The sequence below is a fragment of the Bubalus bubalis genome, chromosome 1, assembly GCF_019923935.1.
Source record: "Bubalus bubalis isolate 160015118507 breed Murrah chromosome 1, NDDB_SH_1, whole genome shotgun sequence".
In the NCBI taxonomy this organism is placed as follows: Eukaryota; Metazoa; Chordata; class Mammalia; order Artiodactyla; family Bovidae; genus Bubalus; species Bubalus bubalis.
In genome coordinates, this window is record NC_059157.1 from 158,229,667 (window position 1) to 158,245,180 (window position 15,514).

The following is a 15,514-nucleotide window of genomic DNA, read 5'->3' on the forward strand; positions in this document are numbered from 1 at the left end:
AATGAATTCTAGAACAGTATTTTTCAGAATTGGAAGAGTCTTTCTATGTCACCTATGTAACTTGAAACTGAAATTCTGAATTATCTCCAAAATATCTCAAGCCACTGGAAACCCAAATTCTCTTTGGAGAGCTCCATAATGAGGAATCTCACTACTTCAGGAGATCTTCACTTAAATTTCAAAGAGTTCCCATGGATTCTTTTAAAAATTCATATATTCACTTTAAATCTGCTCTTTCTACAGCTAATTTCACAGCGTAGTTCCAGTTCTCCATAAGAACCATAGAATAATCCCACTTCTATATGAAAACTCCACAAATGTTCAGAGGTAAGTATCATAAGTAAAGCACCTGGAAGACACTCCAGCTTTTATTCAAATAAATGCAAGCTATTATAATTTCTATCATCAAAGTCATAAAAATATTTCTTTCTCAGACTCCCCATACCTAGTTTTTTCATGCCTCTATTGTTAAATCAAACAAGGAGTCCATTAGATACAGGAGGTTCCATGCTACAGCAGCTTACATAAGCAAACCAAAATTAATCCTGTAAATGCCTCAAGCTTACAAAATTGAAACCTAAGGACAACCAATCACAAGCAGCCAACCAGGCTTTATGCTATAGACAAACAATAATTTTCTTTCTTTGCTTCTGCACCTTTTCTATATTAGTAATTCTCCCAGCTCAGCTCCTGTTGGTGAAGCACTCCTAAACACTTCTGGTTTGAGGCTGCCAAATTCCAATCAATTCTCACTCAAATGAATTCTTAAAAAATTTTAATATACTTTAGTTTATCTTTTAATACTGTAGTCCAGTACAGAGTTATACAAAAATCTGTTAAATTGTGTATTTTGAAACAGAGAATATGTCTTCTCTTTAAGTATTCAAAATCTGTCATTGAAGTGAACCAAACATTATACCACTAAGGAAACCTAAACATTCCAAAGTTTAGAAATAATGTTGGCCATTTTCTCACATCCAACGTAATAAAAACTAGAAAGAATGTAAAAATAATTTTTAATTCACCTACCTGGAAATTAAAATGAAAACTCTTTCAAACAATTCTTGATCAAAGTGAAAAACAGTCCAAATTACATATGATTTAAAAAATAATGATAATGAAAGTAATATGAACCCCTATATTCTCCTTCATCTACCTCTCCTCTGTTGCTTATTCAATGTAAACCTTCTGTTTTGTAATAAGGCATCTAAGAAGACCTCAGTGTTCACCATACCAGATAAAAGCTTAAGGGAAAAATCAAAACCCCAAACAGAAAGTTATGTCAAGCAGTAGGCAAGTCATATTGTAATTGGAAGCATTTGCCATTGAGATTCGAGTGAGATTCTAATTTGATGGTCAGTCATTCAATGAAATAAACACATCCACACAGTTGGAAATGGAGAAGCAAAATTCTCTTGAGCTCAAGAAAAACGCTGCTTTACTCCTGAATTATTCTCCCATTGGCAACAATATAGTCACAATTAGAAAACACCATCTGGTTCTAGACAAATACTTCCATTCTGACTCCAAATTAGGATTTATGGGGTTTAGCTATAATAGAAAATAGATTTTTAAAAAATAATATATATGTTTACCTATATGTATATCTTCAAGCATTCATATTACCAAATAAGAACAAATGGTATTAACTATAATTATGCAATGAGGCTTCCCTGGTGGCTCAGATAGTACAAAAATCTGTCTGCAATGCAGGAGATCCGGGTTCGATCCCCAGGTCAGTAAGATCCCTTGGAGAAAGGAATGGCAACCCACTCCAGTATTCTTGCCTGGAGAATTCCATGGAAAAAAGAGCCTGGCAGGCTACAGTCCATGTGGTCCCAAAGAGTCAGACATGATTGAGTGACTAACACTTTTATGCAATCTAAGAATTTAAAAAATAAAAATAAGTTGATTTTTTAAATTCAGCAAATTAAAAAGAAGAGAAACAGTGAGCTGATAAATATACCTAGAAACTGGTACTTTGAATAAAGCAAAAAAATATATTACTAACTATAATCAAACCAAGGAAGAAAAATGCCAAAACACAAATAGTCTAAATAGAACAGATGGAGGCAGCCAAGACACTGGTAAATTTTAAGAATTATTTGCTCAACTCTATGCAAATATACCTGAAAACTCCCATGAAATAGATTATTTTTTCTCTTTATTTTTATACCCTATTCCCATTTTCCTTACCCCTTAGGGATCTAACCTATTGTATTTAATATTGACACTTTTATTTATAAAATGTCTTTACAAAATGTGAGTTAATGTTTTATGTGCATTTCTTTCTAACACATGTAAATAGTATTGTACCATACATTTCCCTTCTTTTACTTAGTGTTGTTTTAAAAACACAAGTTTCTAAGATCCATCCATGTTGCCCTGTGTGCAACACCAGTATTTCTCATGGCTGCTTGTGTGTACCGACCACATTTTGCCTATCTTCTCTTCCAGCTATGGGCACCCAGGTTACCACCAACTTACCACAGGGCTAAGACTACAATGAACACAATGTGGCATGTCCACATGAGTATGGATGAAAACTTCATACAAATACCAGATTGTAGGATGAATTTCCTTAATCTCTCTGAAGAGTGCTTTCTCAGAATGGTTGCACCACTCTACACTCCCACCAGCAATGCAAAATGTGACTATTTTCATAGCTCTGCTAAACTTTGGCATCTTCCAGCTTTCTTATTTTTGTTGGTTCACTCGGTGCAAAATGGTATCTCATCACTTTTTAAAATTGAATTTCTCTATTTTTTGTATCTCTTCATCTTTGATAAATTGCCAGCTCATACCCTTTGCCCATTTTTCTTTGGGGATGGTTGTCTTCTGAATGTTTACTTAAAACTATTGTAGCAAGAACACATCATGAGGTCTATGCACCCTCTGAAATTTTTTCAAATGTGTAATTCAGCATTGTTAGCTATTTCAAAGAAATATTAGCACTTTCATGCTCATTGACACACTATTCACAATAGCCAAAATGTAGAAACAACCAAATGCCTGTTGATAGATGAACAGATAAAGAAAATACAGTATATGTGTGCATGCTAAGTTGATTCAGTTGCAACCCTATGGACTGCAGCCTCCCAGGCTCCTCTGTCTTTGAAATTCTCCACGCAAGAAAACTAGAGTGGGTTGCCACTACCTCCTACAGGGGATCTTCCCAAGGATTGAACCTACATCTCTTATGTCTCCTGCATTGGCAGGTGAGTTCTTTACTACTAGCACCACTTGGGAATATTGTTCAGCCTTTAGAAAGAAGGAAATTGTGTAATATGGGCCATTATGGATAAACCTTAAGGATATTATGTTAAATGTAATAAGCCAGTTAGAGATGGAGCTCTTCCCGTTAATTGATTTTAATCATCTTTTGTTTTTCTCAGGTTTTAGCAATTGCAAAAATTTCCTTTTGTTGTCTCTCCAGAAACCATGTCCATGGTATTCGTCTTTTTAGCAGAAATTCTTCATTCTTAATTTTGAGGTAAAAAGTTGCATCAATATTTTTTCCTTATGATTTGTAAGTTTTCTGTTTTAATTAATAAGACCTTCACTACCCTGGCTTAAAAAGAACATAATAGTTTGCCTTTTATGTTTAAGTGTTTGATCCACCTACGATTATCTGTATATACAGGATCAAGATCAATTTTTATTTTTATCCATAAAGTTAAGTGATGATGTTTCATGGGGAAATGCTTGTAATATGTTGTTATATAAATGTATAGGCCTATCTTCAAACATTCTGTTCTGTTGCACTGGTAGTTTATATGTTTTTGTACTAATATTACACTGTTTTTAGAACAATGGCTTCATTGCATGAATAACTGCTTTTGATAGCACTGACTTAGCTCTTCATGGGCCTCTATCCTTCCAAGTAAATTTAAGTTTATTGAGTTTTTCAAGAAATTCAACTAGAAATTTAATTGGGATTATGTTGAATATATTGGAGAAGGGAATGTCAACTCACTCCAGTATTCTTGCCTGGGAAATCTCATGGACAGAGGAGCCTGATGGGCTACAGTCCATGGAGTTGCAAAGAGTTGGACACCACTTAGTAACTAAACAACAACAAAATATTGAATATATAAATTTAGAACAAATTTACATCATTTTAATGGTAAATATTTTATCCAGAATCATGGAATACCTCTCCATTTATTTAGATCATCTTCCATGATCTTTTATTAATGTTTTCAAGTTTTATGTAAATAGGGGTTGAGTGTTTATGATTAAAATAGTTCCTTAGATAGTTCATGATTTTTATCACTTCAAGGATTTAAATTATGAAAATATATATATTTTATTACACTTTCTAGTTAGTTTTTACTGCTATTGATTTTAAAAATTGATCCTTTGCCCAGCAATTGAATTCTCTTTTTAGTTGTAATCATTTGTCTGTGAGTTCTTTTGCTACCCAGGTATATGATTATAGCATCTGCACACAATGATAATTTTCTTTCTGAACTTCCACCCTGTCCAATCTCTTCTTTCTATTTTTTTCTTCATGGCATTGGCTAGGACCTCTGTCAAACTGTTAAACAGTAATTGTGGACTTATTTGTCCTGTTTCTCCTGAGAGTTAATTATCCATGCATATCTTGCATTTCTGCATGTCTTACAAGCAGAAATGCTGACTGCTTCTATATTCTCTTTTTAGAGATGCTTGTATCCAAAGTAAAAGGCAGATTTGGCTACATCCTTGGGATTAAGGGATAGTGTCTCTCTTCAGAGAGAAGGACAGGCATACTTCTCATGATACACCATTTGTGTTCCTAAATTAGTTCAGGGTTTCTCTCCTATAACACAGCCTTCATTGTGTATACAGTATCACTGAGTCCTCTGCATGTAACCCTGTGGGAATTTGGGCTTGGGAAACTAGCACAAGAAAATACTGATTTCTGCTGTTGTAAATAATAAAGTCCTATATTTCTAAACCAGCAATCCCCTGTATTCTGCTATGAAACTGCAGCAAATTAACTTGTAAGCTTGCAAGGATAAAATCTACAAGCATTCGTTTGTAATCACCCTAAATTGATGACACAAATGTTTAGCTATGATGGAACTGATACATAAATTGTAGGCTGTTCATAAATTTGGAGTGTGATAAATCAAAAACAAAGAACCACTGTATTAAAAAACATGGAAGAATCTTGCAAATATGATTCTGACCAAAGGAAGCTAGACTCAAAGGAGCACATACTTTCAAGTAAAACTAGTATCTGACTACAGATTAGAAGTCAGGACACTAGTTATCCTTGGCATGCACTGTTGCAGAGGTGGTAAGTGATAGCTAGAAGAGATACATGGGGGCTTCTAACATTCTGGTCATGTGTTTCTTCATTTAGGTGCTATAACACAGAGAGCTCACTTTGTGAAAGTTTACTTTATGTATTTATCACTTGCACACTTTTCTGTATGCATGTTATATTCTAACAAAATTTATAATATATATATTATTTCACTAGAAAGGAATCAACAGAGAATAATTTGTATCAAAATAGACACAATTCATAGGGGAAATGATTATACCTTAAAGGTGTCATATCAAATCAGTTGAGAAAAGATAGACTACATAAAATTATGTTGAAGCAACTGGATAATGACTTAAGAAATAAAAATCAAGCAAAATCCTTTTCTAAATCCTTGTACCAAAATACATTTAGCAGAAAAATTTCAAATGCAATACGTGATTCAAATATGGATTCAATATGGATTCAAATGCAATTCATAGTAGTATAAAAAATGACATAACTTATTTACACTTTTGATGTGAAATATTTTGTGGGATACAAAGGAAAATATCAATCAATTTGCCTGAAAAATAAAAACTCCTTTTAAAAATAAACCATAATAAGATTAACAAGTACCCTTGAGAGACTATTTCTTAGACCCTGCTTCAACTTACCAAGTATTTGATTACCTCTAACTTGTTCAGCCATGAAATTAAAAGATGCTTACTCCTTGGAAGGAAAGTTATGACCGACCTAGATAGCATATTCAAAAGCAGAGACATTACTTTGCCAACAAAGGTCCATCTAGTCAAGGCTATAGTTTTTCCAGTGGTCATGTATAGATGTGAGAGTTGGACTGTGAAGAAAGCTGAGCGCCGAAGAATTGATGCTTTTGAACTGTGGTGTTGGAGAAGACTCTTGAGAGTCCCTCGGACTGCAAGGAGATCCAACCAGTCCATTCTAAAGATCAGTCCTGGGTGTTCATTGGAAGGACTGATGCTGAAGCTGAAACTCCAATACTTTGGCCACCTCATGCGAAGAGTTGACTCATTGGAAAAGACCCTGATGCTGGGAGGGATTGGGGGCAGGAGGAGAAGGGGATGACAGAGGATGAGATGGCTGGATGGCATCACCGACTCAATGCACATGAGTTTGGGTAAACTCCAGGAGTTGGTGATAGACAGGGAGGCCTGGCGTGCTGCAATTCACGGGGTTGCAAAGAGTCGGACATGACTGAGAGACTGAACTGAACTGAACTGAAATTGTTCAGCAACATAATTTATTTTGAACAAAAGGAATGACAATTTTCAACTTTAGCTGAACCCTTTGCTCCCAGAAAGCAGTAATGGTTGAGAGATTTCCACTCTTTATTCTCTGGGAAATGGCTAAATCCAATGATCCACCATATTCTGGCATTTCCCAAAATAAAACCCACCTTCATCCTTATCAATAATTCCTTTGTTTACTTCCCTCTGTACAAACAAGGCCCCTTCCTTTTCTTTGAGTGTGCTTGGTCGCTCAGTCATATCCAACTCTTTGCAACCCCATGGACTGTAGCTTACCAGTCTCCTCTGTCCATGGGGATTCTCTAAGCAAGAATACTGAAGTGGGTTGACATGGCCTCCTTCAGAGGACCTTCCCAACCCAGAGATCAAACCCAAGTCTCCTGCATTGTGGATTCTTTACCATCTGAGTCACCAAGGAAGCCTTTCTTTGAGTAATTTCTCATTAATGAATGCTTTCCCAATTGCAATAGTCTGAATAAAATAATTTCCTAAAATATTAATCAACAAAATTATAATAGAATTGATAAATTCATAACAAATATCTGAACATATAATGTTCTTATTTCCTTAATATTAACAGACACTTATAAATCAATATATTTTAATTAATTTATTTTTTAATTGAAGGATAATTGCTTTACAGAATTTTGTTGTTTTCTGTCAATCCTCAACATGAATCAGACATAGGTATACATATATCCCCTCCCTCTTGAACCTCCTTCCCATCTCCCTCCCCATCCCACCCCTCTAGCTTGATACGGACCCCCTGTTTGAGTTGCCTGAGCCATACAGCAAATTCCCATTGGCTCTCTATTTTATATTCAGTAATATAAGTTTCCATGTTACTCTCAACATACATCTCACCCTCTCCTTCCCTCTCCCCATGTCCATAAGTCTATCCTCTATGTCTGTTTCTCCACTGCTGCCCTGCAAATAAATTCTTCAGTACCATTTTTCTAGATTCTGTATATATGTGTTAGTATACAATATTTGTCTTTCTCTTTCTGACTGACTTCACTCTGTATAATAGGCTCTAGGTTCATCCACTTCATGAGAACTGACTCAAGTGTGTTCCTTTTTATGGCTTATTAATATTCATATTGTGTATATGTACCACAACTTCTTTATCAATTCATCTGTCAATGGACATCTAGGTTGCTTCCATGTTCTAGCTATTGTAAATAGCGCTGCAGTGAACAATGGGATACATGTGTCTTTTTCAATTTTGTCTTCCTCAGGGTATATGCCAAGGAGTGAGGTTGCTGGGTCATATGGAGGTTTTATTCCTAGTTTTTTAAGGAATCTCCATACTGTCTTTCATCATGGCTGTATCAGTTTACATTCCCACCAACAATGCAAGAGTGTTCCCTTTCCTCCACACTCTCTCCAGCATTTATCATTTGTAGACTCTTTGATGATGGCCATTCTGACCAGTGTGAAATGATAATATCATTGTAGTTTTGTAAATCAATATTTTTTAACCTAGCAGATTGACCAAAAAAACTTTTATTTTTTGTATTAATATTTATTTTATTTTATTTTTTAACTTTACAATATTGTATTGGTTTTGCCATATATCAAAATGAATCCACCACAGGTATACGTGTGTTCCCCATCCTGAACCCTTCTCCCTCCTCCCTCCCCATACCATCCCTCTGGGTCGTCCCAGTGCACCAGCCCCAAGCATCCAGTATTGTGCATCGAACCTGGACTGGCAACTCGTTTCATATATGATATTATACATATTTCAATGCCATTCTCCCAAATCATCCCACCCTCTCCCTCTCCTGCAGAGTCCAAAAGACTGTTCTATACATGCGTGTCTCTTTTGCTGTCTCGTATACAGGGTTATTAGCATCTTTCTAAATTCCATATATATGCGTTAGTATACTGTATTGGTGTTTTTCTTTCTGGCTTGCTTCACTCTGTATAATAGGCTCCAGTTTCATCCAAGTCATTAGAACTGATTCAAATGTATTCTTTTTAATGGCTGAGTAATACTCCATTGTGTATATGTACCACAGCTTGCTTATCCATTCAGCTGCTGATGGACATCTAGGTTGCTTCCATGTCCTGGCTATTATAAACAGTGCTGCGATGAACATTGGGGTACACGTGTCTTTTTCCCTTCTGGTTTCCTCGGTGTGTATGCCCAGCAGTGGGATTGCTGGATCATAAAGCAGTTCTATTTACAGTTTTTTAAGGAATCTCTACACTGTTCTCCATAGTGGCTGTACTAGTTTGCATTCCCACCAACAGTGTAAGAGGGTTCCCTTTTCTCCACACCTTCTCCAGCATTTATTGCTTGTAGACTTTTGGGTCACAGCCATTCTGACTGGCGTGAAATGGTACCTCATAGTGGTTTTGATTTGCATTTCTCTGATAATGAGTGATGTTGAGCATCTTTTCATGCGTTTGTTAGTCATCTGTATGTCTTCTTTGGAGAAATGTCTATTTAGTTCTTTGGCCCATTTTTGATTGGGTCATTTATTTTTCTGGAATTGAGCTGCAGGAGTTGCTTGTATGTTCAGTATTGGTGAGAATGTAGGAGAAACAGTCAATATATTTGAGTTTATACTACCATTGTTGTACAACTTTTTGGTAGGCACATAGATAAATATGTCAAAACTGAAAAAAAAAAAAAATTGGCCCAGCAATTTCAACTTTGGGAATTTACCTTGAGTATGTACTTGCAAAAAGGTGCCTTGACATGTGTACAAGGATGTTCACTAAACATTATTGTTTTAGAGCAAAAAAAAAAGGGGGGGGGAAATCCTTACATGCTCTTTAATAAGGAATTAACTAAATAAATTCTAGTTCATCTATGCAGCCAAATGGCTTCCCTGGTGGCTCAGTGGGCTCAGTGATAAAGAATCCACCTGCCAATGCAGGAGATTTGGGTTTGATCCCTGGGTTGAGAAGATCCCCTGGAGAAGGAAATGGCAACCCTCTCCAGTATTCTTGCAATCTGACCCGTCTTACTTACTAAACAACAACGACAACAATGTAGCCAACACAGCCAAACATAAAATAGCTTCCCGCCATCCCCATGGCTCAGTGGTAAAGAATTTGCCTGCCAATGTGAAGATGCAGGAGACATGGGTTCGATCCCTGGGTCAGGAAGATCTTCTGGAGAAGGAAATGGCAACCCACTCCAGTATTCTTGCCTGGGAATTTCATGGACAGAGGAGCCCCTGACTACAGTCCGTGGAGCTGAAAAGAGCCAGACACAACTGAGTGACTGAACAACAGCAACAACAACATATAATAGGAAATAAGTGCTTACATGAAGTGATTCACAAGATGATTTCATACATTTAACAACAACAACAAAAAAACAAGATGTAAGTGTGATTCCATTTATGTATCAATTTCATTTGTGAGTACACATGAAACTGCTGATAGTCATCGCTTCTGCACCCTGAGAGCAAGGTTTTCTTTTGTAGTTTTGTATGTCTTTTTTTCCTTTGACATATCTTTACAGTTACATTTAACCCATTTTCATGTCTGACTTACTGGTTCTCAACTCCAGTCCTTTCTGGAACAAGTCGATTTTAAAATATAGAATTTGTGTCTATCAGTTTCTCTTTGTCTTCTCCTGACCTTGCTGGGTCAGCCATATTCCTTCCAACTCCAATGCCTGTCACCAGCAGTACCCTAATGTATTAGTCCAGATGCTTTCCTACTAGGCATTCATTTATCCTCATTCTCTCTCTCTCTGCCTTCCTCTCCCCATCATTTCTCCTTTTCCTCTATTCTCTCTCCATTGTACATTTCATTAATTTGATCATCAAATGAGAAATAACATGATGTGTTCAGTGACGTTTATGGTTGTGATATGCATCATATGTGGAAATAGAATGGAATGGAAAGGATAAATGCTCCATCACAACAGCTTCTCCTTTATTGTCGTCTACTGGACAAGCCAGAGCTGGTGCTGGCGTAGCATTTCACTGCGAAGAAAACTGCCAGTTACAGAAAGAAGTACACGGAAACTCATCATTATATATTCTAAACTTTTATGATGCTTTTCTTCTGAGCTTTTAAAATTCTGCTGGATAGGTATCATTTTCCTGTCTATGAAGATAGAGGAACTGAGCCATAGGTGAGATTAAATGGCTTGTTGTAAGAGTTCAAAGCAAGCCTGATAAGAGCTAGAAATCATTCTGGTTGTTGAGCCCAGCTTCTCCACCACAGTGATCAGAGGATCAATATCACTTTTCACCTCTGCAGGACTACAATTTCTAAGCCTTTACTGTGTCTCTATGTCATGCAAAATTTTAAAAATGCTTCATAAATACATAACCTTTTCATTTCAAATACACTCCAAACCCTGGGGTATTTCTCACTACATAGCCCAGAGACACTGCTGCCCCTGGGTGTAGAGACAAGTTGAGAAAAGGAAGAAAGTACATTTAATTTCCACCTCAGTCCCTGAATTACAGCATCTTCAACAAGTGATTTTGCTCGTATGCTCTGACTTCTCAGCTACAGAGTTTGGATAAAACTTTACTTCTCCTTAACTAAAAGCTACGGAGATAATTTGTTTAAAACCCTTGGAGCTCAGTGATACGAAATGAAAAGGAAGAACAGGAGGCCATCTGTATCATTCTATTGCTGAGTTAGGACCTCAGAAATCTGTATTCCTTCAGGAAGTTGTCTTCCCCAGCAATCCCTCTGATTTATTAAAGCTCACAGGGTGCTTGCAAAGGCAAGAAATCTAGAGAATAGGGCAGAAAAATAAACCACATACAACTTTGCCTCTGTAAGCCATTGTTATGTCTCTGAATAACCTGGGTCAAATCCATTTACAGGCAGTGTAATTTTAGGTGGGTTATTTACTCACTGTGTCTCAATTCCTTTGTTTAGAGAAAGGGGTCTAAAACTGTTATCAACATGCTAGTATTGTGAAATTAAATTAGTTGATATGTATAGATAACTTAGAAGAATGTCCAGCACATTATATGAACTAAAAATGCGTTAGCCATTGCTATTGTTGTTATTGATATTAATTACATATTTATGTACAAATATATATAATTTATTATATAATATAATATATATTATACTATTGTTACATATGTTAGAATATATGAGATATGGATTTGTCTAAATCTCACAAATGATCCAGTCATTCTATTAATTGGGGTTATTTTGCGCTGAAATGTCCCTGTTTTAGATAAGCCAAGGATCAACAAATTTTTTTCTGTGAAGTGCTAGATAGTAAATATTTTTGGCACAGTCTCTGTCACAACTACTTAGGGTTCAACTGTTATTGTACCTTGGAAACAACCATAAAAAGACTTAAATAAATGGGTGTGGCTATGTTCCAGTAAAACTTCACTTCTAAAAACAAATCATAGCTTGCCAGCCCCTAAAATGAACTGAGAAACCTTTCATGGTCATTGTTGTTTTTTTTTTTTTTTCATTGTTTTTACTTAGTGAAGAAAACTGGGACCTCAAGAAGGAAATTACTCTTCCTCCCAAAAGACATGAGATAAAACATATTTCCCATTATTATGCCCCAGATATCACCTCAAGGCAAAACAATGATACTCCTACAGGAGAGAGTGCTCAGATTAGAAAGCAAAGCCATAGCACTGAGAGAGAAGCCACTCCTAGGGCAATGAGTAGATTCATTTTGTAAAGAATCAGAAAAAACAATCATCTCTGAAAACATGGTTGATGAAGTTTTGGTACTTAAAATGAATCTTGAGCCTTATTAGATGTAGAGACTGAGAGATTTCTGAAATACTAAGAAATGCTTTATTTAAAAGGCTTCCCCTGTGGCTCAATGGTAAAGAACATACCTGCTGATGCAGGAGACACAAGAGACAGGGTTCGATCCCTGGGTTGGGAAGATCCCCTGGAGAAGGAAATGGCAACCACTCCAGTATTCTTGCCTGGGAAATCCCATGGACATAGGAGCCTGGCGGGCTACAGACTATGGGGAAGCAAAAGAGTCAGACACAACCGAGCAATTAAATAACAAACAGATCCCAGCACACATTGGTGTGGGTCAGGAACAATGTGGAGGTGGCAGGGGTGAGGGGGCATCACAGAAAAATTAAGGATCCAGAATAACACAAGCCATGCAGGATGAAGAGAAATCTGGACCAGAACAGAACCAAGAACTATTCTCATAGCTACTTACGAGTTTTTATCAGGTCTGTAGTGAAAAGAAGCTAAATAATAATATCGCAACTGCTTCATATGTCACTTACAGTTTTAGTACTTCGCTGAGGATATTATTCTGTCCTCAGGGTATTAGCTGTTCAGTTGTATTCAACTCTTTGAGACCCCATGGACTGTAGCCTGCCAGCCCCATGGATAGTAGCCATGCCCCCTCAGTTGTGCCTGACTCTTTGTGACCCCATGGAATTCTCCAGGAAAGAATACTGGAGTGGTTTGCTATTTCTTACTCCAGGAGATCTTCCCAACCCAGGGATTGAACCCAGGTCTCCTGCATTGCAGGCAGAATCTTTACTGGCTCAGACGGTAAAGAATTCTATCCTCAAGATACTGAGATATTGAAATAATTTCATTGAAACCTTGGAGACCTGGTGGCTCAGCTGGTAAAGAATCTGCCTGCCAATGCAGGAGACGCAAGAGTTGTGGGTTTGATACCTGGGTTGGGAAGATCTGTGGCAGATTCATTTTGATATTTGGCAAAACTAATACAGTTATGTAAAGTTTAAAAATAAAATAAAATTTAAAAAAAAAAGAATTAAAAAAAAAAAAAAAAGTCAGACACAACTGAGCAGGCATGAACAGCCCAAATGGGTCTAGGGAAAATAAGATGCAGGGCTCCTCCTGCATTACCTCATTACTAATTTAAGACTTGGTCAATTTGTTGTGCATAAGGACATTCTCATCCTAAGCATTAAATATTTACTGTATGGAATCCCTTGGGATGAGAGGTTTTTGAGAGGAATTTAAGGAAGAAGATAATTTGAAAAATGACTGGACCATAAGCTTCTTAAAGGCAGGAACTCTAACGTTCTGTTTACCATTAATGTACATTGTCTGAACTTTAGACACCCAAACAGATGTTGAATGAATGAATGAATGATAGTTTACACTGTATAGTTATATTTGGAATGACTGTGTCTGCACTCAGTTGTATCCTACTCTTTGTGAATCTATGGACTGTAGCCCACCAGGCTCCTCTGTCCATGGAATTTTCCAGGCAAGGATATTAGAGTGAGTTGCCATTTTCTCTTCCGGGGGATCTTCCCGATTCAGGGATCAAACCCACATCTTTTGTGTCTCCTTCATTGGCAGGCAGATTCTTTACCAACTGTGCCACCTGGGAAGCCCATATAATTATGTTTAGAATAACTATATATTATTTATATTTTTATTCTATTGGATAAATTCGGTCATTCTCAATCCACTCAGTGCTTCACAGAGCTCTATATTAAAATTCTTCTCCAGATATTATCTTTATTATATGGCAAGGTGGACCTTCAGAACTACCATGGTCAAGAGCATTGCCCAGATTGAGTAAAAGGAGCAAGCATTAACAATAAATCTATTTCTCTCTATAAATGTTCTATATTAACATATATAAGACTTCATAAACTAAAAGCCTAATGAAATGTTTTCCATGTAATTCTCTCTAGGTTGTTTTATAGTCTGTAATGCTACATTTTTAAAGTAACCAAAACAGCATTGGGACAATAAATGCATCTTAACCTAAACTATTCTGCCATAATCATAATTTTAATTTAAATCAATATAAATTTGCATTATTAAATAATTTGAAGACAGGATTTTAAATAATTGAGATATAAGCTTTACCATAAGTGAGACAGAGGAACAAGGCTCACTCACAAGAACTAAGAAATCTTTCTCCTCAGCCTCCTAAATGTTATCCTGGTTAGCTGAAAGGCATTTAGAGTGATTTTTTTTTTTTTAATGCAGGAGGATATTGCAGAGAGATGGAGATTTTGGTAAGTGGAAGGCTTACAACTTTCAAGAAACTCATAATATATATATATATCTCCAAGGGATCTTCCCAACCCAGGTTTCAAATGCAAGCTTTATGTTTTATACGTATATATATATATAAAATACAGGAGCCTGGCAGGATACAGCTATGGGGTCACAAAGAGTCAGACACGACTAAGCGACTGAACACACTTGCAATATATGTGTGTGTGTGTGTGTGTGTGTGTGTATATATATATATATATATAACATAAAGCTTGGTCAAAGGTTGTTTATAAATTAAAACTTTGAAAAATTAGATATATCAAATATTCTTTCTGAGAAAGAAAAACAAACAAAACTTTATAATTGTCAAAAGTCATTGGAAGTGTTTCCAATCATGCAGTGCTAAAAGTGGGCAATTAGAAAATGTTTGTATGTGTTGTAATTAAGAATGCAAAGCCAGTCTACAATTTTAAAAATTGGCCCCATCACTTTCTAAGTGTGTGGGGACAACCATGTACTTAATGGCATTAGGATGAACTAGGCTACCATCCAATAACAGCCCCCCTAAAACACAGTGACTTACACAATGAACTTTACTTCTTATTCATACAAAGCTTACTATAGGTTCTCACAGCCCTCCAGGGCAGCTATGATCCTTCAGTTGACCTAACATTCCAGACTGCTTGAATCTGATACATTCTTCATGTTGGCAAGGGCTTCCATGTCATCATAAAAGGGAAAGAGAAAGCATGGAGAACCCAAGCATCAGTTCAATATTGATTATTGTGAAGTAGGCAGAAAAGAAAATTGAGACAAAGTTAACCTGAACTGTTTAAAAACCATATCATCAAAATTCAGAACTTGAAAGGGCCTAAAAATGATCCAGTCAAGCCCTGTATTTTACAGATGTGGAAACAGACACCAGAGAAAGTATAAGAACTTTACCCAAGGTTATACAATCAGCAATAGCACAGTCTGGAATGAAATCCAGATTTCTCTCCTAGCTCCCTACTGGCTGAAAATTCTACCACTAACCTTTGGAAGTGTAGTA